The sequence below is a fragment of the Monodon monoceros genome, unplaced genomic scaffold, assembly GCF_005190385.1.
Source record: "Monodon monoceros isolate NGI ecotype Baffin Bay Population unplaced genomic scaffold, NGI_Narwhal_1 Super_Scaffold_6, whole genome shotgun sequence".
NCBI lineage: Eukaryota > Metazoa > Chordata > Mammalia > Artiodactyla > Monodontidae > Monodon > Monodon monoceros.
The window spans coordinates 96,590,584-96,616,949 of NW_021703783.1; the positions used below are offsets into that span (position 1 = coordinate 96,590,584).

Sequence of the window (26,366 nt, forward strand, 5' to 3'; positions counted from 1 at the left end):
CACACCCACACTGCACTGTAATGAGGTGTCCCAACATCCCCACTGGTGTCAGAGGAGGCTGAGTGGGAAGCCAGGACTTTCATCCCTGCCAGCTGGAAACGAGGCCCCTCTCCCGTGGTGCCTGTAGAGACACGTGGGGAGTCCAGAACTCTACCCCAGCCTGGCGGTAACAAGGCATCTCTCCTACTCCCCACAGGGTTTTGTCAGAGGAGGACCGGTAGAGAGTCAGGTCTTTCACCTTGGCCCGATAACAAGGTGACCCCTCCCCCAACCCCATGTCTACAGGTGAGGAGAAGAAACAGCCCTTCTGTCCCTCCCAGCCAGGGAGTTTTCAGGGCAGGCTTAGCGGAGAGCCAGAACTCCCACTTCCATGCAGCGGTAAGAGGAGCACCTCCACCATGGGTGCCAGTGAAGGCCAACTGGGAAACCAGGACTTCTATCTCCCCCTGGCAAGAATGAGGCTCAGCCCACGCCACCCCTTCCAGAGCAGAGTGAGAGGAAACCAGCTGAAACAGAAGGTTTAAATAAGATCCAGAATCTCATGTGCAGTATGAGAATGTCCAGGTTTCAAATGAAAATCACTCAGCATACCAAGAACCAGAGAGATCTAAAACTGAATGAAAAGAGATAATAAATAGAGACCAACCCTGAGATGACAGAGATGTTAGATTATCCGACAAAGATTTCAAAGCACCCATGATAAAAATGCTTCAACAAGCAATTATGAATATGCTGAAAACAAATGAAAAAATAGAAAGTCTCAGCAAAGAAATAGAAGATAAAAGGAAAGCATCTGTGAGCTGGAAGACGACAATCAAAAGTACTCAGTATGAATAACTGAGAGACAAGAGACGGGAAAAAATTGAACAGAGCCTTGGGGACCCGTGGGACTATAACAAAAGATCTAATATTCGTTACATCAAGTCCTGGGAAGAGAAGAGAAAGAGGTTGGAGCTGAAATAATAACTGAAATCTTCCTTCATTTGGCAAGAGATGGAAACTTATACATTCAGGAAGCTGAGCAAATTCCAAATATGATAAAAACCCAAAGAAATCCACACCAAGATGCATCATAGTCAAAACTCCGAAAACTAAAGACAAAGAAAAACATCTTGAAAAGCAACAAGAGAGAAATGACACTTTACCAATAGGAGAAACAATTCAAATTACAGCAGATTTCTCATCAGAAATTATGGAGGTCATTAGGAAGTAGCACGACTTTAACAAGGGCTAGAAGAAAAAATTTCAGAATTCTACACTCAGAGAAAATATTCTTTAGAAATTAAAGGAAAACCAAGACATTGTCAGTTGAAGGAAAACTAAGAGAACTTTTTGTCAGTAGACCTATCTGAAGAAATTTTTGTAAACAGAAAGGAAACAATAAGATGAGGAATCTTGGAACATCAGGAAAGCGAGCAAAAGTATAGGAAAATACAATAGGTTTTCATTCTCCTGTCTAGTTTTCTAAATTATGTTTGACACTGAAGAAAAATTATAACACTGTCTGATGTGGTTCTAAATATATGAAGCGGAAATATTTAAGCCAACCGTAAACAGAAAGAGTAAAGGAACCTAAAGGGAGATGAGATTGCTATACTTCACTCTAACTGGTAGAATAACGCCAATAGACAGATAAGTTATGTATACATAATGCAATACCTAGAACAACTACTAAAATAGCTATATAAAGAAACACTGTACATAAGTAAAAATGGAATTCTGAAAAAGTTCAGTGAACCCACAAAATGACAGGAAAAAGAAAACAAACAAAAAATAGAACAAACATAAAACAAAAAACAAATTGGCAGACTTAAGCCCTAACGTATCGATAATTACATTAAATGTAAATGGTCATTTACCATTTAAGGACAACTAAAAGACAGAAATTGGCAATTAAAAAAGGAAAATAGAGTGAATTTTAAAGATGACCCAACTATGTGCCATCTACAAGAAACCCGTGTACAATAGTACAGGCAGCTTAAAAGCAAAAGGGTAGGAAAGATAATATCATGCAAATATCAATTTGAAAAATCACATGGGGGCTTCCCTGGTGGCGCAGTGGTTGAGAGTCCGCCTGCCGATGCAGGGGACGCGGGTTCGTGCCCCGGTCCGGGAAGATCCCACATGCCACGGAGCGGCTGGGCCCGTGAGCCATGGCCGCTGAGCCTGCGCGTCTGGAGCCTGTGCTCCGCAACGGGAGAGGCCACAGCAGTGAGAGGCCCGCGTACCGCAAAAAAAAAAAAAAAAAAAAAATCACATGGTTATATGAATATCAGATGAAGTAGACTTCAGAGCAAAGCAAATTGCTAGAGATAGAGATTATGTAATGATAAAACGGCCAATCTGCTAACAAGACAGACATACCAATCCTAAATGTGTATGCATCAAAGAACAGAGTTGCAAAATATGTGAAAGAAAAACTGATAGAATTGAGAGGAAAAATAGATAACTCTACAGTTACATCTGGAGACTTCAATGTTCCTCTCTCAACAATTGATAGGACAACTAGACAGAATGTCAACAAAGATATAGAAGAACTCAACAATACCATCAACTAAAACGATCTAAACAACATTTAGAGAACACCCCAGCCAGCAATAGCATAACACACATTTTTTTAACTGTCAGAGAACATATACCAAGATAGACCATATCCTGGGCCATAACACAAACCTCAAAAAAAATTAAAAGAACTGAAATTATACAGTGTGTTCTCTAATCACAATGGAAGCCAACCAGAAATTCATAACAAAAAGATAACAGAAAAATCTCCAAACACTTGAAGACTAAACAACACACTTCTAGATAACCCATGGGTCAAGAGGAAGTCTCAAGGGAAGTTAAAAAATTATATTGAGCTGAATTAAAATGAAAATACAATGTATCAAAATTTGTGAGAACAGCTAAAGCAGCGCTGAGAGGAAAGTTTATAGCACTAAATTCATACATTAGAAATGAGGGGGGACTTCCTTGGTGGCGCAGTGGTTAAGAATCTGCCTGCCAGTGCAGGGGACACGGGTTCGAGCCCTGGTCCGGGAAGATCCCACATGCCGCAGAGCAACTAAGCCCGTGTGCCACAACTACTGAGCCTGTGCTCTAGAGCCCATGAGCCACAACTACTGAGCCCACGTGCCGCAACTACTGAAGCCCACGCACCTACAGCCCATGCTCCGCAACAAGAGAAGCCACCATGATGAGAAGCCCACGCACCACAACGAAGAGGAGCCCCGGCTCACTGCAACTAGAGAAAGCCACGCACAGCAACGAAGACCCTAAGCAGCCAAAAATAAATAAATAAAATAAATGAAAGAAAGAAAAAAGAGGGAAAGTGTTAAATCAATAATCTAAGAGTCCACCTGAAGATTCTATAAGAGGAAGAGCAAAAAAAAAAAACAAAAAACCCAAAACAAGTAGAATGAAGGAAATAATAAAGAGCAAAGATCAATGAAATTGAAAATAGAAGAAAATAGAGAAACTCTACGAAACAGAGCTGGTTGTTTGAAAAGATAAAACTGACAAAACTAGCAAGACTGACAAATTAAAAAAAGAGAGCCTACACAAGTTACCAAGACCTGGAATGAAATAGGGAATATCACTACAGACTCTGCAGACATCTAAAGGATAATAAGGGAATTCTAGGAGCAACTCTACACACATAAACTTGACACATTTGATGAAATGGGTCATCTTCTCAAAAAACTCATGCTATCACAACTCCCCCAATATGAAATAGATAATTTGAAGAGCCCTATAACTATTTAGGAAATTGAATTCATGAGTTTAAAACTCCTTAAAAAAGAAGCCTCCAGGGCTTCCCTGGTGGCGCAGTGGTTGAGAGTCCGCCTGCCGATGCAGGGGACACGGGTTCGTGCCCCAGTCCGGGAAGATCCCACATGCCGCGGAGTGGCTGGGCCCGTGAGCCATGGCCACTGAGCCTGCACGTCCGGAGCCTGTGCGCCACAACGGGAGAGGCCACAACAGTGAGAGGCCCTCGTACCGCAAAAACAAACAAACAAACAAACAAAAACAAAAACAAAAAAGAAGCCTCCAGGCCCAGATGGTTTTACTGAAAAATTCTACCAAATATTTAAAGAAGAATTAATATTAATTCTACACTATCTCGTCCAGAAAATAGAAGGAGGAACACTTCCTAATTCATTTTATGAAGTTAATATTATCTTGATATCAAAACAAGATAAAAACAGTACAATAAAAAAATGAAAAAGAAACTACAGACCAAAATCCCTCATGCAAAAATCCTTAACAAAATACTAGTAAGTAGAGTTTAACAACATATAAAAAGAATTATACCCCATATCCTGAGTCTCACACCTATTAAAAATTAACTCAAAATGAATAACAGGGACTTCCCTAGTGGTGCAGTGGTTAAGAATCCACCTGCCAGCGCAGGGGACACAGGTTCGAGCCCTGGTCCGGGAAGATCCCACATGCTGCGGAGCAACTAAGCCCGTGCGCCACAACTACTGAGCCTGCGCTCTACAGCCCGTGAGCCACAACTACTGAGCCCGTGTGCTGCAACTACTGAAGCCTGTTCACCTAGAGCCCATGCTCTGCAACGAGCGAAGCCACTGCCAATGAGAAGCCCGTGCAGCGCAATGAAGAGTAGCCCCCGCTCGCCACAACTAGAGAAAGCCCCTGCACAGCCAAAAATAAAATAAGTAAATTTATTTTAAAAAATGGAAAAACAACATGAAGAGACATTTCACAAGAAAATATACAGAAGACAAATAAGCACATGAAAAGATGTTCAGCATCATTAGCCACTAGGAAAATGCAAATTAAAACCATAGTGGGGGGCCTCCCTGGCGGCACAGTGGTTAAGAATCCACCTGCCAATGCAGTGGACACAGGTTCGAGCCCTGGTCCAGGAAGATCCCACATGCCACGGAGCTACTAAGGCCGTGCGCCACAGCTACTGAGCCTGCACTCTAGAGCCCGTGAGCCACAACTACTGAGCCCACGTGCTGCAACTACTGAAGCCCGCACACCTAGAGCCCGTGCTCCGCAACAAGAGAAGCCACCACAGTGAGAAGCCCGCACACCACAATGAAGAGTAGCCCCTGCTCGCCACAACCAGAGGAAGCCCGTGCACAGCAACAAAGACCCAAAGCAGCCAAAAATAAAAAATAAAATAAATTAAAAATAAATAAATAAATAAAAAACCCATAGTGGGATGGTTGACTACATACCTATAAAAATGGCTAAAATAAAAAAGAGCGACAACACCAAATGTTGGTGAGGATGAGGAGAAACTGGATCTCTCACATATTGCTAATGGGAATGTAAAATGGTGCAGCCACCCTGGAAAACAATTTGGCAGCTTTCTAAAAAATTAAGTATTCAAATACCATATGCCCCAACAGTTGTCTTCCTGGATATTTATTCCAGAGAAATGAAGATTTCTGTTCACAGAAAAACCTGTACACCAATGTTTAAAACACCCTTATTCTTAATGGCCAGAACCCAGAAACAGCCCAGATGTTCTTCAACCTTCGCTGAGCATGTTCACTGTCAGTCTATGTGGATGACCTTTATCAGGTTGTGAAGTTCCTTTTCCTTCCTATTTAGATTGCTGAGATTTTTATCATAAGTGGATGTTGAATTTGTCAAATGCTTTTATATATATATGTGTATATATATATACATATATATATAAATGATTATATGGCTTATGTCAATGTAGTGAATTATACTGATTAATTTTTTTTTTTTTTTTTTTTTTTTTTGTGGTACGCGGGCCTCTCACTGTTGTGGCCTCTCCCGTTGCGGAGCACAGGCTCCGGACGCACAGGCTCAGCGGCATGTGGGATCTTCCCGGACCGGGGCACGAACCCGTGTCCCCTGCATCGGCAGGCGGACTCTCAACCACTGCGCCACCAGGGAAGCCCTATATTGATTAATTTTTAAAATGTTAAACGTATCTTGTATTTCTGTGATAATTCCAACTTGGTCATGATGCATTATACTTTTTATATATTACTGGATTTGATCTGATAGTACATTGTTAAGAATTTTTGTGTCTATATACATGAGGGATATTGAGCTGCAATTTCCTTTTCTTGTAGTATCCTTGTCTGGTTTGGTAAGAGAGTAATGCTGGCCTTATCAAATGGGTTGAAAAGTATTCATTTCTTTTCTATTTCCTGAAAGAGTTTGTATAAAATTGATATTATTATTTCCTTAAATGTTTGATATGATTCACTTATTAATCTTTGAATCTTCCCTCTAACCCTCAATCCCTCTGTCAACATGGTAGGTACTTAGTACATGTGGAATGAATAAATTTGTGCTTCTAGACCAAGGGTTGCAAGTTCAGATGGCTTCAAGACTAGGTCAGTAACAGAAATAGGTGAAACAGCTGAGTACTATAGGGAGTGGTGGGGTCTGTGGCTAAAAAGCAAAGCATTCAAATTCAAACTTTATCCACAAATAACAAATGCTGGAAAAGCGTGTGGAGAAAAGGGAAGCCTCCTATACTGTTGGTGGGAATGTAAATTGGTGCAGCCACTATGGAAAACAGTATGGAGGTTCCTCAAAAAACTAAAGATAAAGTTGCCATATGATCCTGCAATCCCACTCCTGGGCATATATCTGGAGAAAACCATAATTAGAAAAGATACATGCACCCCAGTGTTCATTGCAGCACTATTTCCAATAGCCAGGACATGGAAACAACCTCAATGTGCATCGACAGATGAATGATAAAGAAGCTATAGTGCATATATACAATGGAATGCTAATTAGCCATAAAAAGGATGGAATAATGCCATTTGCAGTAACATGGATGGACCTAGAGATTATCATACTAAGTGAAGTTAGACAAAGATAAGTATCATATGATATCACTTATATGTGGAATCTAAAATATGACACAAATGAACTTATCTACGAAACAGAAAGAGACTCACAGACATAGAGAGCAAATTTGTGGTTGCCAAGGGGGAGGGGGTTGGGAGAGGGACAGACTGGGAGTTTTGGATTAGCAGATGCAAACTATTATATATAGGATGGATAAACAACAAGGTCCTACTGTATAGCACAGGGAACTCTATTCAATATCCTGGGATAAACCATCATGAAAAAGAATATATATATGTATAACAATCACTGCTGTACAGCAGAAATGAACACAACATTGTAAATCAACTCTACTTCAAAAATATAAATTTTTTAGAAAACAAATTCAAACTTTAAAAAACTTATCTGTGGGGCTTCCCTGGTGGCACAGTGGTTGAGAGTCGGCCTGCCGATGCAGGGGACACGGGTTCGTGCCCCAGTCCGGGAAGATCCCACATGCCGCGGAGCGGCTGGGCCCGTGAGCCATGGCCGCTGAGCCTGCGCGTCCGGAGCCTGTGCTCTGCAACGGGAGAGGCCACAACAGTGAGAGCCCCACGTACTGCAAAAAAAATAACCAAAAAACTTGTCTGTGGATCTTGCCTGTAGACCTTTGGTTTGCAACCCCTATAAACACTTCTAATTCCATATTTTCTTAAGACATGGAGGCGACGGTAGAGGACAGAGTATGAGCTGAATCATACTGAGAAATTTAAAATGTATAGATGTGGCTCTGTTTGGTGCTCTCCTCACATTTATTTACCCTCCTACCTTGCCTCATTTCTCTTCTCTCTCACTCTTACTTCCCTGGGATTGCAGGCTTCCAATAAAGCGTGAGCCTGTTTAGAAAGAAAGTGGGGGAGGGGAGAGTTATGATACCATGCAGCCATTGCCCAGCAAAGTGTTAGGGACTTATCTAAGGGATAGAGAGATAAGAAATGCCTGGTGATGTTCTTATCAATCCAGGCCCAGCTAGGATTCTTGCTGGCAGTGTGAAGTGTTAGGGCAGCGTTTCCTGGCTAGCCAGCCACAGCTGCGCATGAACTGGAATTCTCTCTCTTGGTGCCTTTGCTCACACCCCCCAGGGTTTGGGGGGCAGATTCATTGAGAAGAGGTCACAGTACTTGTAGTCATTCATTCCTAGGCTGCTGGAGCCACTCTCCCCTGTCTCTTCATCTTCTGAGTCTCACTCATAGAAAGGATCAATCCACAAACTTTGGCTGCATGTCTGTCCCAGGCGGGGCAGTATGCTGGGTGCTCAGAATGGAGCCAGACACAGCCCTGCCCAGGACGACTCAGGACTAGGCATCGTCAGCATAGAGATTAGAAACCATCAAAGGAAAACATGATGAAATAAACTCATGCCCTGTTTCTAAAGGCAAGGAAATGTGTTCTACATTTTGGAAATCTTTCCGTTCAACACCGTCAAAATAAAGAAGCAAAGGGTTGTTGCTGGAAGGGATAAGCTTCAAAACTGGGGAAAAATAGCTCATGTGGGACTGGCTTTGTTCCAAACACACTTGATCAATGAGTGGTTACTGCGTGGTGTTTTTAAAGGGAGTTAAAATGTTGTCCTACTAGAGCACGGAGGGTCATAGGGCACCAAGGCCTCTAGTTTTAAGTCTTGGTGATGACTTCAGTGTTTCAAACAAAAATTTTTTTTTGGTGGGGCAGATCAGATCTAAAGTCTTACTAATTCTGTATAACTCTGAACAAATCCTTACCTGTCTCTCTAAAGTACATCTCTTATCTTTATGGGTTGTTTCATTTCTCCATCGCAGTTTAAAAAATATATTTTGAATTTTCCCTGGCTTCAGAATGAAGTCATAAGACCTCAGAATTGCCAACAGATGCTCTCTTTCTAGAACGTGAATGTGCGGAGGAGTTTTATTACAGTGATTTTTGTGTGCAGAAAAAGATTAGACATGTATAAAACCTGCCGTAAAAAGTACACACATACTCTGGGGGATGTCTCAGATTTGATTTCAGGGTTCACTCTTGCATAGATAATGATAGCCTTTAATTTATACACTTTTTTTTGGGGGGGGGCTTCTTTTTTGTGTGTTTGGCCTATGTCCCCACTGTGATTCTAAATTGCCAAAACTTAAACATGGAAAACTGGTATTTGAGATTAGGCATAAATTATGAGATCATATACCTCCAAAACTTTTCATGCATTTTGGATATTCTCAGTTCCAGTGTTCTTTTATTTTTTTTGCGGTACGTGGGCCTCTCACGTCGCGGAGCACAGGTTCCAGACGCGCAAGCCCAGTGGCCATGGCTCACGGGCCCAGCCGCTCCGTGGCATGCGGGATCCTCCTGGACCGGGGCACGAACCCGCATCCCTTGTGTCGGCAGGCGGACTCTCAACCACCGCGCCACCAGGCAAGCCCAGTTCCAGTGTTCTTTAACACCAGTAATGAACATGGGCTGGGAGCAGTGTAGGTTGTTAAAAGTACTTGCCAAACATACTTCTAAAGCTTAACCTCATTAAGGGGAAAAGAAAAAAAAAAAATAGCATTACTGCACATTGGCTTGAGAGCAATCTGCCCAATGACTGGCCTCCAAATGTTTCTCATTAAATACCTTCCCCAAGGGCAGGACTATAGGACTCATTCATTTCTTAATTTACAGCCCCTATAGCTCAGTGTCAGACAACGTTAGATGCTCAGTAGATATCAGCTGAATGGATTATTTGAAAGCATGTGACAGTAAGAGGCGTGTTAAAAGGATGGGTCCCCAAGAGTAGGATCCATAGCCCAGGGCAAAGGATGCTGCGCTGTCTTTCACTTCTAAGGTGGACTTTTGGAACTCTGAGCAGAGGTAGTGCCTTGAAATCCAAGAAGCTGCCTTGCCCGGAGGAAGGCACTCCGCAAGAGCCAGAAGGCAGTCTGTGCTGCTGAGGTCCTGGGTGGGGCCTGGGCGCTACTCCCTGTTCCTCCCTCGGAATGCGCTGGGGGCAGTGGAATCCCAAGAGAAGTTCTGGGGAATCCTGAGGTGGAGGGACCTTACCCTCTTGGAGGCCCTTCGCGGTGGGGTGGAGGTTACTGCCTGGAGGTTGGTGCAGAGAGGACTTACTGGTGGCTTCCGTCTAGAACAGTCTTCTCTCTTCCCCAGGTGGTTCTCACCTGTTCTTCAGGACTCCAGTCAGATGTTCCCTCTCTGGGAAGACTACCCTGCCGCCCAGCCTGGGTTACCTGTCTCCTCTCCTTTGGGTCTCCTGGTTCCCCACGTGTCCATCTACCATAAACAAATCACATGATACTGCAATCCTGTTGCATTCATAGCCTGTGAGCTCCTTTGGGAGGGACCATGTCTCCAGGCATCACTGTGTCTCTGTGATCAGAACAGGGTGTTCCTGGGTCCCCACTACCCCTCCCTCTGCCCACCCCAATTAATCAAGGTTCTATTGAAGATAATGTATTTTCCCCATCCCCACTCATACCCCCAGCTGCTTTAAATATTTTTCTTTGTGTTTGTTTTTCAACAGTTTGACTATTCGGTATTTAGAATGTGGTTTTCTTTGTGTTTACCCTGTTTTGGGTAAATTGAGCTTCCTTAATCTGTGGGTTGGCATCTTTCATTGCTTTGGGGAAATTCTTGACCATAATCTGAGTATTGCTTTTGCTGCCCACACCCACCCCTGTTTTTCTGGGGCTATAATTACATGTATGTTGGGCCTTTTGACTATGTCCCATAGGTCTTCTATCCTCTTTTAAAATCCATTCTTCTGGACTTCCCTGGTGGCGCAGTGGTTGAGAGTCTGCCTGCCGATGCAGGGGACGCGGGTTTGTGCTCCAGTCCGGGAAGATCCCACATGCCGTGGAGCGGCTGGACCTGTGAGCCATGGCCGCTGAGCCTGCGCGTCTGGAGCCTGTGCTCCGCAACGGGAGAGGCCACAAGAGTGAGAGGGCCGCGTACCGCAAAAAAAAAAAAAAAAAAAAAAAAAAAAAAAATCCATTCTTCTATTTTTTTGTACGTTTCAATTTACATATTTTTATTGATTTATCTTTGATTTCATTTTTCTTGTGTTATACTATGTCTAATCTGTTGTTGAACCTTTCCCTTGAGTTCTTTCTTTTTTTCTTTGGCTGTGTTGGGTCTTCGTTGCTGCGCACAGGCTTTTCTCTAGTTGCAGCGAGCGGGAGCTACTCTTTGTTGAGGTGCACTGGCTTCTCATTGCGGTGGTTTCTCTTGTAGCGGAGCACGGGCTCTAGGCACGCAGGCTTCAGCAGTTGTGGTGCATGGACTTAGCTGCTCCTTGGCATGTGGGATCGCCCCAGACCAGGGATTGAACCCGTGTGCCCTGCATTGACAGGCAGATTCTTAACCACTGTGCCACCAGGGAAGTCTCTCCCTTGAGTTCTTAATTTTCCAGTTCTAGAATGTCAGTTTGGTTATTTGGTTCTTTTTTCTCTAAAGTGTCCAATTTCCTATTGAAAATCTACCTTTCATTATTTTGCCTATGTTTTCCTTTAGTTTCCTTGACATATGCATAATTATTATTTTAAAGTTCTTGTCAGCTAACTTCCATATCTGGATCAACAGTGGTTATGTATCCTTTGCTTGTCTTTTCTGTTCATTCCTTGTCATATTTTCTTCACTCTTTTCAGGTATAGTAATTTTAATTGAAAGCTGAACATTGTGTAGGGAAAGCAAGGAGGCTCCAGGTGACTTTATTCTCCTCTAGGGATGGTTTCTCCTCACCTCTTAAAAATATTCCTGCTTATGTGAAAAAAAGCTAAACACAAAACTGTCCCTGGGCTTCCATGGTGGCGCAGTGCTTAAGAATCTGCCTGCCATTGCAGGGGGCACGGGTTCGAGCCCTGGTCCGGGAAGATCCCACACGCCTCAGAGCAACTAAGCCGGTGCGCCACAACTACTGAGCCCGCGTGCCTAGAGCCTGCGTTCTGCAACAAGAGAAGCCACCACAATGAAAAGCCCGCGCACCGCAACGAAGAGTAGCCCCCGCTTGACACGACTAAAAGAAAGCCCGCGCGCAGCAATGAAGACCCAACGCAGCCATAAATAAATAAATAAATAAATTTATTAAGAAAAGAAAAAACAAAAGAACTCTCCCTATTGGATAAATGGTATGAGAGCCTTTTCACCTCAGTCTAACCAGAAACTGAGCAGGGAAGGGGCTGAGTTTCAGTTTGAGTCATCCTCAGTTTGTCTCCGGGGCGTCCCTGTTCCCAGATCATGCCCTCCTGAACTTTGAACTGGACACCTGCTGGGCTTTGTCTCCCAGCCCCGAGAGACTACAGGACAGTCAGCTCTCCTACATCCTGCCCAAGTAGCTTCAACATCCACTACTACATGGTACATGGAGGCTGGCTGCATTTTGGACGTAGGTCTCCTCCCAGGCTGGGCTTTTGTGTCCTAAGCCTCACTCTGCCTTTCCAATTTCCTTCTGGTTCCCTGGACCCCTGCACAGCTCCAGAACTCAGCAAATGCGCCCCCCAGGAAAAATGGGCTGTGCATCCAAACCCCCTCAAGTTTCCTTGCCCCGCCTTCCCGTGTGACCACCGGATACTAACGGGATTCCCCTTCCTCTGGCCAAGCCTCCCAGCCAAGAGTAGCCCCATCCTCAGTCCTCAGAAAGAACAATGGTTAGAGATTGTCAGCTTCTCTCAGGGTCTCCCGGCGCTAGAATTTAATCTAATCTAAGCCTCATTGCTTCCATGAATCTTTGGTGCCTTTAAAAATATGATTTTTGCAATTTACCCAGCTTTTCGAATTGCGGTGATGGGAACATTGGCCTGTTACTCCAGTTTAAAAAGTAGAAAAAGAATGTCTCCTACATAGTTTATCCACATACTTGCTTTTTTTAAAAATACAAGTCATGGGCTTCCCTGGTGGCGCAGTGGTTGAGAGTCCGCCTGCCGATGCAGGGGACATGGGTTCGTGCCCTGATCCGGGAAGATCCCACATGCCGCGGAGCGGCTGGGCCCGTGAGCCATGGCCGCTGAGCCTGTGCGTCTGGAGCCTGTGCTCTGCAACGGAAGAGGCCACAACAGTGAGAGGCCCGCGTACCGCAAAAAAAAAAAAAAAAAAAAATACAAGTCATGCTTAAGTGAAAACACTAAAGACGCAATTGTATCGACACTGTGATTACAGCTATAAAACTCCTTTGTGCAAGTGAACAAGAGCTAGAGAGGAACGTGGAAAAATGAGTCTAATGGGATGGGGCAGTGGGGTTGTCCGTCTTTCTTGGCCTTCTGATTTCTGTTAATATGATTAAAACGTGGTTTATAGAATTTTCAAAAATATTATTTTGGAAATCCACGCTTGGCTGTGTAGCTCCGCCTGAGGTCTGCTTCCAAGATGGTGTCCCAGGTTCTTGGAAATGGGCCCCTTCCCTCACTTCCCATCCGTTCCCTGCTCTTTCGGACACCTGTCTGGCCCCTTCTTCCTCCTCTCTGAGACTCTTAAAGAAGTTGGGGAGAAGTCACCTCGTTGACCCAGTGGGTCCCCTGCCCATTCCCTGGTGCTTTAGTAGACGGAGCTCTAGGCTTGGAGCCAGGAGAGCTGGGGAGAGGGGAGCACGAGGCCCGGCTCTCAGGGGCTGCACAACACCTGGCGAGCCCCTGGCCTTCCTGAGCCCCAGTTTCTCCATCTGTAAAGTGCGCATGGTATCCCTATCTCACAGTGTCAGTGAGGACTCAGGGCCACGCTGTGTGCGGCTGGCCAGAGGTTGGCTGAGTCTGCATTCGAGCCCTGGGATCCACAGATGTGAGCAGATGGCAGCTGTGGAGGCTCAGGCCGCTGGTGGAGGGACGCATAGGTGGTCCGGGCCGTGCTGGGCTGATCTGATCAGATACATTCACAAGTCAGGCCCGTCTGTTCATGCCTCACGCTTGCACGGGACACTACATATGGGTGATCGCAGGACAAACGTGCACTTTCTCCTGAGCTGGGGTCCCTGGGAGGAGCAGAGGGGAGCCCTGCCCAGTGGTGAGAGAGGTGCGCAAAGGGTCGGTGCCAGGACAGGCTGGCCAGTGAGAGAGCCAGGGCAGAGGACCCAGGGACATCCCGAGGAGGGCCGGGGGAGAGGAGGCCTGCATCCCACCAGGCCCACAGACCACCCAACCTCGACCAATGTCAAACCCCCAAATCCCAGAGGGAGTGAAAGGTGTTTGGTGGTCTGAAACACGAGAGCATGTAAAGTGTGTTCATACATGAAGTCAGCCTCGTAAATTGTGAAATCCAAGACACAGGCTGACTTTTTCCCATGTTGGGGTAAACACTGCACTTTTCGTGTTAAGACGGAAACTAAAACCGAAGATAAAGTCGGAGCCCCCTGCAGCGGTCACTTGGTGCCTTGTCAGATGTGTCTCTCAGATCCCGAAGCTTCTGTCTGTGGCCAGGGTGGGGGGGGCCAGGAGCGGTGGTGCAGAGGCGGCCCACCCCCTCATTACACCGTTCCTGAGACAGTCGGGACACCTGGGGTAGCTTTTGAAGCGTGAGAATGGGCTTGCCAGGAAGAGGACGGCCTGCAGGGGAGGGAATGGCAGCTCAGGCAAAGGAGGGATGTTTCATGTCTGAATGGAAACTCCCTCCCCCATAGCAGCCGCTCCACGAAGGCAGGATTTTGCCTGTTTGGTTCATGTCTGCATCTAGGACAGTGCCTGGCACGTAGTAGGTGCTCAGTAAAATACTTGGCGAGTGAATGGATGAGTGAGCTGGGTGTGCAGAGAGAAGAGGCTGGAGAGGAAGCTGAAGGAAACTGGGCAGTTTGTCCAGGGGCCTCATGTGGCAGAGTCTGAGGTTCTGCACGTGGTCCTGCAGACAGAGAGGAGGTAGCAGAGTTGCAGCAAGATCTCTTTGCTATCGCCCACTGTCCCGACACTGTGGGAGGGAGCAACGGGCGTGGGGCTGACTGGACCCTGGGCAGTGTCATGGTCACAACCGCAAACATCGCAGCCCTCCAGGACAGCCCAGGGGCCTGGCCTGGTTTCTTGCTGTAAAGCTTGTGGTACATGCAAGGCTTCTCCCGGCCACCCCTACCACATGACCACACGGCAAGAGGAAGCGGGAAGCCATCCTGAGCAAAGCCAGGCTGCCTGAAGGAAGGTGAGGGGCCAGGCCCAGCAGCTGAGGTAGAGACATCAGAGGAGGCCACCTTGTGCCCTGAGCACCGTGTGCACCTGGATGCCGGCGGTCATCCAACCCCCAGGGCCTCCCTCTGTAAAGCGGCAGCTCCCCAGCGCACCAGCTTCTGGGGGGACCTCAGCTGATGATGTGCTGACACGTGGCACAGGACCTGGCCCTCGGTCAGGGCTCCATAAAGACATACCAGGATGTAGACATACAGAGACGCCAGGCCCACCTGCAGAGGCCAAGGCCTCTCTCCAAACCTTTGCTGTTCTTTCTGCCTTGGGTGTCTCTCCCCTCCCACCTCTGTCCATGGAATTCTTCATCCTCTCCCCAGCTCAAGTTTCCATGAAGTCTTCCAAGACCAGCTCTCCCTGCTACATCCTCCTCCCCCACCCCCTTCGTCTCCTCCTGCATCAGAGCTAACACATATCAGATGGTTCCATGTGCAAAGCACAGGTCTAGAAGCTTCACAATGGTATCCAAGTTAATCCTCCCAGCACCGGTATGAGGGTGATGTCAATATCCTTTTTTTTTTGCGGTACGTGGACCTCTCACTGTTGTGGCCTCTCCCGTTGCGGAGCACAGGCTCTGGACGCGCAGGCTCCGGACGCGCAGGCTCAGCAGCCATGGCTCACGGGCCCAGCCGCTCCACGGCACGTGGGATCTTCCCGGACTGGGGCACGAACCCGTGTCCCCTGCATCGGCAGGCGGACTCTCAACCACTGCGCCACCAGGGAAGCCCCCAATATCCTTTTTTTATAAAGAAGCCTCTGTAGCTCAGGGCAGGTAAGTGACTTGCCTAAGGGCATCCAGCCAGTGAAGGGTGGAGGCAGTGTTTTAACAGAGGTCTGTGAGGTCAAAGCTTGCTCTTAGCTATCAGGAGACGCTGCCAGGAGTGAGACGGGGCTAGACGGGGCTGTGGTGTCCTCTAACCTTGTCCCTTGGCGCTCTATGTGTACAGGGGAATCCTGACGATCTACTTTAGGGTTTGCTTCACACACTGTCTCCATCCGGGAGACCTGGAGCTGAGTATCTTGAAAGCCAGGCCCAGGGCCCACTTGCCCAAATGCACCACCCACTCTCCTCCTTCTTTACTTGCCCACCTGGCAAACTTCTGCTGCGCGTGCCTGCGAGCCCCCCTGCTCCCTGAATCCTGCGTCTTCTCAGGGCACCTGTGGCCTCCCCCAGACCGTGAGCTCCTGGGAGCCGGGCCGGACCCCTCCAGGCCTGGCACAGATCTGTGCTCAGTCTTTGTGAATGAACAAATCCAGTCCCACATGGATTGATTCTGAAGTGGCCCTGGAGCTGGAGGGACGAGATTGAGCTTTGGTTTTGCTACTTAATTGCTGTGTGCTCCCAGCAAGTCCCTTCACCTATTTCAGCCTCAGTTTTCTCATCCATAAAATGGGGGCAATTTGTGGCAAAGAGAGATGGAAGCGCTTCATAAACTTTGAGTTGTAAGGAGGGATGACGGTGGCCTCAGGGAAGGCCTGGTGGATCTGCTCCTTGTTAAGCAAAGCAGACACTTGGTGAGGCTCACAGCTATACAGATTGTCCTAAAATATGAATCCATGCAATCAAAAGATTGTTGTGTTCCTTTAGAAAAACACTACCTACAGAGACACCCTGCCCCCACCATTTAGTTTAACAAGCTTGCTCTGGTCACAAAAACCCCAGCGACTCCCCGGTACACACAGCTGGAACCTATGAAGAAAGTTCAGGACTTTATTTAATTAGAACCATTTGTCCTTCCAGCAAACAGCAGGTGTCTGGGCCAACTTAGAAAGAGATGCTCATTAGAGCAGCATGTGCCTTTTGACCTGTTCATCTGACTTCTGGGAATCTGTCCTAAAGAAATAATCCCAAATATGGAAAGGCTCACGAACAAATAAACAGTCCTTGCAGTATTTCTTATAACAGCAAAGAAACTGGAATCAACCTGACTATCCAACAAGGGATGAGCTGATGGTGTTTCCCCAACTTGATGGCATTCTATCCCCCACTGGCGAGGATGGCTGTGGAGGCTCTGCAGCAACGCGGAGCACGGTTATGAGAAGAGGTTAATTAAGGAAATCAGGTTGCAAACTGTATGTTCCGAGTCGAGCTGCGTAAACTACGCATATAAAACACTGGAACTAAATGTACCACCATTCTACCTGTGTCAAGAGAATGAGATTATGGGTAAATTTTTTTCTCCGTCTTCCCAATCTTCTGCAATGTGGTTACAGTTAAAAGTATATTATAAACCTAAAAAACTCAAAACAAAGAAACAATGCCTGGTTTTCTTAGGGTGGAGGTAGAACTTCCAACTTTGTAAAAACAAATTCTACAGAACCACTCCTGTGGCCTGTCTTAGATTTTTTTCTTTAATGTAAAAGTAATACATGTACAGAGGAACGAATATGCAGGGCAGAAAGACCAGCAAACGCCACTGTCCTAATGACACTGCCTTTTTCTTCCAGTAGTCTTCACATTTATATACAATTTAACAAAGCCTGGGGCTTCCCTGGTGGCGCAGTGGTTAAGAATTCACCTCCCAATGCAGGGGACACGGGTTTGAGCCCTGACCAGGAAGATCCCACATGCCGCGGAGCAACTAAGCCCGTGCGCCACAACTACTGAGCCCACGTGCCACAACTCCTGAAGCCTGCGCACCTAGAGCCAGTGCTCCGCAACAAGAGAAGCCACTGCAATGAGAAGCCCGCGCACCACAACGAAGAGGAGCCCCTGCTTGCCACAACTAGAGAAAGCCCGCGGGCAGCAGCGAAGACCTAATGCGGCCAAAAATAAATAAATAAATAATTAATTTTAAAAAAACAGAAAAACAAAGCCTGGTGTATATCCAATTTTAAGTTCTGCTTTTTTATTTTATTTAAAAAACAAGCACCTCTGTTGCAACAGTCTTCATAGTTTAAATTTAATAGTTCCCTGATAAATCAACTACACTCCAATAAAAATTTAAAAAAAACAAACAATTACACGATCTTCCATAGGGGGGATCTGTCATGTGTTTACTTAACTGTTCCTCTATATTACATGCTAGTTATTATGTTTCCAGTTGTGTTTATGTTTCTATTATAAATCTCATGGCAATAAATATAATTGTACATAATGCACACACGGTTGTCCATAATGAATATGTAAAAACTTACAGCTTTCCTTTTCATCAGCAGTAACAAATCAGAAAACGTGACGGGAAAAATATTCCATTCAGGATGACAATAAAAAATATAAAGTGTGCAGAACTAAAGAGTTAAGATGTAAGACCTGCACTTTAAAAAAAAAACAAAACTGCAAAATTTTAATAAAAGCTGCAGCTCTCAGGGAGTTCCTTGGTGGTCTAGTGGTTAGGATTCAGTGCTTTCACTGCTGCGGCCTGGGTTCAATCTGAGATACCACAAGTTGTGCAGCGTGGCCAAAAAAAAGTAAAAAAAAAAAAAGGTTAAAATAGTAAAGTCTATATTAAAAAAAAAGTTGCAGCTCTCAAAGAAGAGGGAGTCATGGGCTGGGCTTCATTTCTCAAAGATGCCTACCACATTCTACCCCTTGGTTACTCAATACACCCATACCCCCTTGCTCTCTACATACAAACTTGTTTTTGCTTAACTCAACCCAACTGTCTCACATTCCACTACAAAGTTATTAACTTTCCCCCACCCAGAGGCAACCAACATCATGTCCAGATGTTACATCCAGATGCAATCAAATTAAGGCCCCTGTTCAGCACCCACCATCCTTAGGGGACTGTCCTCCACTAATTCTGTAACAATCCCTGTAGCAATCAGGACTGTTAGTTGCAAGCTGTGGAAACCAACTCTGGTTGAAGTAAATAGAAAGAAATTTATCGAAATGGTATCGGGTAGCTTGTAGAATTATCAGAAATACTGCAGACCAAGCCTAAACCTGGGCTAGACCAGGGACACTTGGAGTAAAGCCAGGGCTACAGCCAAATTCAGGGCACAAAACCAGTCAGGTGATGTCGCTGCCAGCTACCACCGTGCCACTCAGCACCGGACGCCACGGCTTGCTCTGCTTCCAGCACTGACCCCAGAAATTCCATGTTCTTGCTGCTGCTGCTTTTAACTGCTAACAAAATGGATTCACCATCAACCTTGCTTCCTTCCGTCACCAGCTGCCTGTACAAAATCTGGGGCAGTTCCATGAGATTGGCTCGCCTTGGTCACAGGCCAGCACCCTAGCTTTAAGGGAGGCTGGTGTGGGGACGTGAGGGTTTAGTTTCTGCAGTGGGAAGAAAGCAGGGCCTCCCCGTGAGGCTCTAAAGTGGGGAATTTCTCAAACAAAGGTGGAAAATGGATAGATGCCTATTATAATCCCATTCACTTTCCTGGACTAGCAGGAAATTTCAAGATCGTCATTCTTTTGTTTGCGGCCAACTACAAAAGAAATGCAAATCTGCCCCGAAACATGCAAAAACCCAAGCTCAAGTCTTCCCAGCCTCCACTGCTGCCCCCAGGGCACCCGGAGAGAGTTTTTCCAGAACCTCAGCAGTTAGAGTTTCATTTTGTCAAAACAAAATTACATGTGCTTCAGCCGTGGAATGGCTTCTCCTCCTCCCTTCTTTTCTTCTTTGACCACAGGAGCTCCAATGTTTTTAATCTTTATAACTATCACCTTTCCCATTTCCACTTCCCTGCTCTTAGGACAGCCGCGTACCGTGCCCCTACCCGCAACGTCAGGCTCGCATCGCGGGCTTTTCTGTTTCCTGGGCTTTCGTTTGTGCGAGGCAGCAGCTTTATGCATAGTCTCCAAAGCAGAGTACAACTCCTCGAGAGCTATCTTTTCACAGAAAATTCAACGATGGCGGTTTTTATTTGAATTTGCCCTGATAATCCTTCTTCTGATCCGCGGAGAGTTCCAGGACAGCTGACGTCATAAGAGTCCCTCGGACCTTGTTGCTCCCCGACCTGCTTCCTTCCCTGGTCCCAACGCCTATTTACAGAGTCCCTGACCACAGACACGGAATACCTCTTCCGAACCCCTCTCTAACTGTATCAGCCTGCCGTGCTGCATAACAAAGTACCACAGACCGGGGGACGTAGACAATAGAAAGGTATTTCCTCACAGTTCTGGAAGCCAGAAGTTCGAGATCCAGGTGTTGGTAGAGCTGGTCCCTTCTGAGGTTTCTCTCTTTGGCGTGTAGACGGCTCTCCTCACCCCGTGTCCTCACATGGTCTTTCCTCCGTGTGTGTCTGTGTCCTCACCTCCTTTTCTTCTAAGGACCCCAGTCCTACTGGCTGGGGGACCACTGTAATGACCCCATTTAATGTGATCCCCTCTTCAATGGCCTGGTCTCCAAATACAGTCACATTCTGAAGGACTGGGGGTTAGGACTTGTGACTTTTGCGGGGGACTCAATTCAGCCCAGGACACTCACTCACCAACCACCTGTCACCGGCTGGGTGGGCACTGCGGGCTGGTGACGAATGCGTGGGCTCAGGACCCAGACATGCCAGGGTGCACCCTGGCCCCGCTGCTGGTGCACGTGAGGCTGGCAGTCTCCTCTATGGTTCTGCCCCCCCTGCTGTGAAAGAGGGGTCACGCAGAGTGAAACGGGATCAAAGGCGGAGACGTGCAAAGGTGCGGGACAGATGGGAGCAACATCCTTCGCCGTCAGCGGGGAGGTGGACGAATGAGACGGGCCCAGGCAGGGACTTCTGGTCACTTCCCGGTCACCGGCGGTCCTGACGATGGGGGCTGCCGTGCCGTGTGGGGGGCACAGGTTCAAGGCGTAAGAGTCAGGAGAGAGAGGCGTCTGTGGGAGGCCCGGGAGAGCCCAGGGCTTCTCCACAGCTTGTGTACTTGGCACAATTTGGAAGCTCTCATTTTGGGAGCCCACTTGAAGGGTTGGGACTTTTTGCACTCGTCCCCCTAGTCACACGATTGCGCCTCTGAGGAATACCTTCCGCATGAGGAAAGACGCCAGTGGAGTGGAGAAGGAACCCAGAGGGGGCGGTGAACGGGCTCAGGAGCGGAGGTGCTTGGATGGCAGCCCTGGGCCAGTTCCCATGCTGGCAGAGGGCAGTGTCTGGGGCCACACTGGGCGCCAGCTCTGCCATGCCCCTGGGCCACAGTCTCCCCAGCCGTCACGTGGGGGGGAGGATGCCCATCTCAGTGGAGGTTTTGATGCTGGGCGTGGCCCTGACTCGGAGCCGCACTTGCTCTCCATGCTACACTGCCAGCTGCTGGAAAGGCCGCTTCTGCATTCACACACGAGACAGGATTTGTTTTTTGGCTGTGCCCTGCGGCATGCAGGATCTTAGTTCCCCAGCCAGGGATCGAACCCTCCCTCACCCCCTGCAGTGGAAGCGCGGGGTCTTAACCACCGGACCGCCAGGGAAGTCCCTTGACAGGATTTATTGAGCACCCAAGGTGTGCAGACACAGTCCTTGCCCTCAGGGAGCTAGTGGGTTAGTGGGTGGAGAGAAAACCAACACTTTAACAAAGAAAGAAAGGAGTATGAAAGGGAGAAGTGTCATGAAGGGGGTGGCATCTCGCCTGAGAAGGGGCGGCTGGCCAAGCGGAGAGGCAGGAAGGGAGGGGAGGAGCTTGGGTGTTCTAGGAGCCGTGCAAAGGCCAGGGGGCTGCCGCCAGGGCGTGAGGGGTGCAGGGCCAAGATAAGCCTGGAACGGTGGGCAGGGGCCAGGGCAGCCACTGCCCTGAGAAAACTAGCCGGGTGGGTAGCAGCACCTCATGCGAGAAAACATAGCGGTCCTGTCCTCCAGAGGCTGGGCAGCGTCAAAGACATTTGCTTTCTGACTTGGGGAAAAACAGTCCACGTGTGCCAACAATGACCTTTCAAACAAAATGGAGAATTATTTGTTATGTGGAGGAGGGCAAGCATTTGTTCTGCTCCTCAGAGATGGGAGAAAGCTGGACTGTCACAACGGGACATAACGAATGACTTCCTGCTTGGAGCAGAATCCGAGGGGTGTGTGTCATCTTGTCCTGGACTGGGGTCCAGGTGGCGGGGGGCTCCTTTGGTCCCTAATTCCCCCCATGGAACCTCTCTGAAGACCATTCCATCTTCCACAAACTACAAGCAAATGTGCAGCTCTTCAAGTTTCCTGACTCTTACCTCAAGACCCAGAAAGAAAATGATTAGAATTTAGTGCCAGAAAGAAACTTGTCTCTCCAGATAAAATGATACATTTCCTTTGGTCAGAAAACAGGGACTGCATAAGTGATCATAATTTGATTTTTGCTTTGGTCGCCAAGAAACTCAGAGTCAAGTTTATGTGCAGGAGTTATATCACTCCAGGTTTCCTCCCTGTCTCAATTGTATCCTAAAAAATAAAAATTAAAATAACAACATTTTCACTAGTCAAACACAACATCCACTTTCATTTAGCTCCCTTTTGATCTTTAGCTGCATGACTATAGCTTTTACAGAGTCATAACTGCAGTGTGAATCTAAACATTCACACTCAATCTTGTTTTCCTTTTTCTTTTTACATAATATTAGTTCGCAAAGATCACATTTCTACTCAAGCATTGTATTTAGCCCTTTCGACCATGGTACAATATTCTGTTGAATCACTGACTATTGACATTGGTGAATTCAATTGTACATACCATAAATAAGCTATTGTCGGACATTGCATTTTTCTAGCTTTTCACTGCAATAAACAATTCTGCTATTATAAAAATAAATGAAAAAAGTTATGAAAGAGAAATACAGATATGAAAAATGTTCAACCTCTGTGACGATTAAAGACATATATTGAAACATCGAGACACCCGTCCTTTTGACTGTGGAAATAGCCCAGATTAAACAAAGATACTCGTGCTGGAGAGGAGATGGAGACACCCACGGCTCAGCTCCTGTCTCTCTCTGGGCATGTGAATTAGTCCATTCCTGGGTGTAGCATCTGCTCTTCTAGTGCATCCATGCGGGGAGCTGAGCCCAGGGCACACAGGTTTCACTGCAGCATGATTTATAACCCCCAACGTTGAAATGATCTAAATGTCCAATAATAGGAGAGTGGTTAATTAAACGTGTGTACAACTTTTATACTATTCACTCACTGGATGTATAATGTAGATTTCTAATAAGAGGGGGAATGTTTATGCTATAGTGTTCGGTGAAGAACAGGACCCTGGATACAGATGAGCCCGGGATTGGGAGTCAGATGGCCTGGATTCAGATCCCAGAGCTGCCAATCACTGGTCATGAGAATTTGACCAATGACCTCACCTTTCTGAGCCTTGGTTCCCTCATCGGCAGAAGAGGGGTCCAAAGCCTCCTGGGGCTGCGGTATTAATGAAATAACATAAGAGCATATAATCTACTACACACACTACCCTTTCCCTGGTTCTCTAACCTCCTTCCACGGCACCCTGATTCTCCCGTGGCTTAAGAACATCAAATTAATATTAAAGTACTAGTGAGTCTCCAATCTGCTTCCAGCTCAGAGCTCCCCACTCACCCTTTATCCAACTGCCTTCAGGACTTTACCATAGCACATCTGTGGGGTTCAGGGACCCACATCGTCCAGTCAAAATGGACCGGATAATCTTCCTGAGCTGCTCAGGGTCTCTGATGCCTCCACACTTTGCAGATGCTACTCCCTCTGCCCAGGAAACCCTTCTCCCTCTACTGCTCGTCTTTCAAGGGCCGGTCCCATGTCCCGTTTCTGGGAAGCCTCCTTAACCCGGGAGGCCATTAGCAAGCGAGCCCCTTTCACGAGCTTTTCTGGGCTCTTTGCAAACCTCAAACTTAGGAGGTAACCTGTGGGGAGATGAGTGTTGTGTCCTCCTGTTGTTGTTGGGGTTTTTTTTTGGCTGTGTTGGGTCTTGGCCACTGCGCGCAGGCTTTCTCTGGTTGTGGAGCAGGGGCTGCTCTTTGCTGTGGTGCGCGGGCTTCTCATCGCGGTGGCTTGTCTTGTTGCGGAGCACAGGCTCTAGGCACGCAGGCTCCAGTAGTGGTGGCTCGCAGGCTCAGTAGTTGTGGCTCACAGGCTCTAGGCACACGGGCTCAGTAGTTGTGGCTCACGGGCTCTAGAGCGCAGTCTCAGTAGTTGTGGCTCGCGGGCTCAGTAGCTGTGGTGCACGGGCTTAGCTGCTCCGCGGCATGTGGGATCTTCCCGGACCAGGGCTCGAACCCGTGTCCCCTGCACTGGCAGGTGGATTCTTAACCACTGCGCTACCAGGGAAGCCCTGTCTTTCTGTTTTTGATTTTTTTTGTTGTTAGAAAATTTCTTTATTATTACTCATTAAGCACCAGCTTAATACTGCAGAAATTTCAAATCACCCATCAACAACTCATTCTTCCCCACCCCACAGCCCCAAATTCTTGATAAAGAGCTCTTCAAGTAAAGACACACTCTCTTCTCTCCTCTGTATAAAACTTTACGAAATAAAGGCAAAGAACTGTGTACATCTTGCTGTAAATGCTGCCCACAGCTGTGGAGACAGTGTCTGCCCAAGGCTCCCTTTACTGTCCAGGTCCTGAAAGACTCTTGTTCATGAATTGTCTCTTCACAAAGCAAGTCCACCACTTGCTGGGTTTATCATTCTGAGGGTTAAAACTTTCTCCCAAAGTCTCAGCCCAGTCTCTTGCCTCAGCTGTTGTAAGTAGGTCCTCATCACTTCATCTTCCTGTTTGTTCGCAGGTTTGGCGTAAATTGCATTAAGTGGAAAACCAGGCTCTCCGGGAATGGGAAAATTAGTGATTCCCAGTGTATACATTTCTTTCTCGCCTTGGCTTTTAGAATTGCACTTTTGGAGTTTCTTTAGACACTCAGAAATGTAGAGAGTTATATATATCAAGGTCCTATCAGCTTCATTCTTAATTTCATAGTTTTTGAAGAAGACATTGGCCTTGAAGTAATAGATAGTTTCAGCCACAATATCTATCTTTTGTCTCTCTAGGGGCGGGTCCTTTGAACTGACTTCTGATAGGCAACAGTGCCATGTTTCCAATGAGTTTTGTGTCAGGGTCCATGAGGGGAGAGTGGTAAGCCGGCATCCTGGAGGCGCCCAGGTTTCAACCCCGGTGAGGAGGGTCGGGTTAGAGCGCGGCGCTTCCGCTCTGGCAGCCCGGGTGGGGTTGTTTTTGATTTTTAAACCTATCATTCATTCAGAAAAGGGCTCATGTAGGTGAGCAGCTTCATAAAATTTCACACACTGAACCCAACCTTGAAACCAATACACAGATTTTAAAAAACATCCTAACTGGCCCCGGAGAAAGCTGCCTCATGCCCCCTCCAGTCCCTAACCCATCACCAGGGTCATCACTCTCCTGACGTGTCTGAGAGCCTCCCTGTAGCTGCCTGGGTTGTAGAGCTCTCACTTTTCAGGGCTGTGTAGTGCTCCAACCTGACTGCCCAGTGCTTTCATTATGCTGCTGGTGAGGTTGGGGCCTTCCTTGTTGGAAGCCATTATGAACTACGCTACAGTGAACACTCTGGTACAGGATTTTCTGTCTCTTGGTGCACACTTCACAACACGTATATGCCTTTCTGCTGGGTGTAAACCCAGAGTGGGACTGCTGGGTCAGGGGACCCCTACACTTGGCTAATGGTGTTCCTGTGGGTCTCATCCCGTTGCCCCTCATCTTCACCCGTACACGTTTTGTTTTTGTTTTTCTTCTTCTTTTAAATAAATCTATTTATGGTCCCAACGGACTAATTCATCCTCAGTAACCACCGACTGGTTGCAGCCATGAATTCCTACACAGGCCCAGCGCAAAGGCTGCTTCCTCTCCGGCAAAAAGAATCTCTTTCTCCCCGCGGCTGGGTGTCCCGGGTTCATCACCCTCCACGGATGCTGGGATGTTGGTGGAGTCTGTCCGCTGCCCGCCCCACTGGCGGTCCCCTGAGGGCAGAGCCAGGTCGAAGCCCGGGACACACCTGGAGTTAGCCACCGACCTGCAGAGCCCCGAGCGACCCGCGCGCAGGGATGGCGAAGGCGCGAAACCCGCAGACCGCGGGTTCGGGGCATTACTTGGGGATCGGGCCCCACAGGGAGCCCCCCGAACGGTCACCACCCTCAGAAGGCGCCTCCGACCCTGGGAACCCCTCGCCGCCTGACTTCCTTTTTGGCGGAGTCGGGCGGAGCTAACCTTTGCTACCCAGCCCGCCCCTCCGGCCGATGGGTGGGGAGGGGATCGGGTTTCACTGGCGCAGGGGGGGTGAGGGGTGAGGGGGGTGCCTCCCGCCCGACTGCGCCCCCCTTCCTCGGCCCCCACCAGGGAGAAGTCTGGGGTCCCTGCTCCCAGCCCGGCCGTGGGCCTGCGCGCCCCTCGGGCCTGGGGTGCCAGGAGGGAGGGCCCAGGAGGTCCCGGGCGGGGAGCGGTCGAGGGGGGAGGGGAGCGGGCGCCCCGCGGCCCCGCCTCCGCCGCGCCCTCCTCCGGGGCGGGATAATTGAACCGCGCGGCCGGGGCCCTGCGT

General features: G+C 47.7%; 1 pseudogene; it reads right to left on the reverse strand.

The window, feature by feature from the left end:
- Window positions 1-24,167: 24,167 nt before the first annotated feature.
- Window positions 24,168-24,943, reverse strand: LOC114885950 (annotated as a pseudogene).
- Window positions 24,944-26,366: the final 1,423 nt, after the last annotated feature.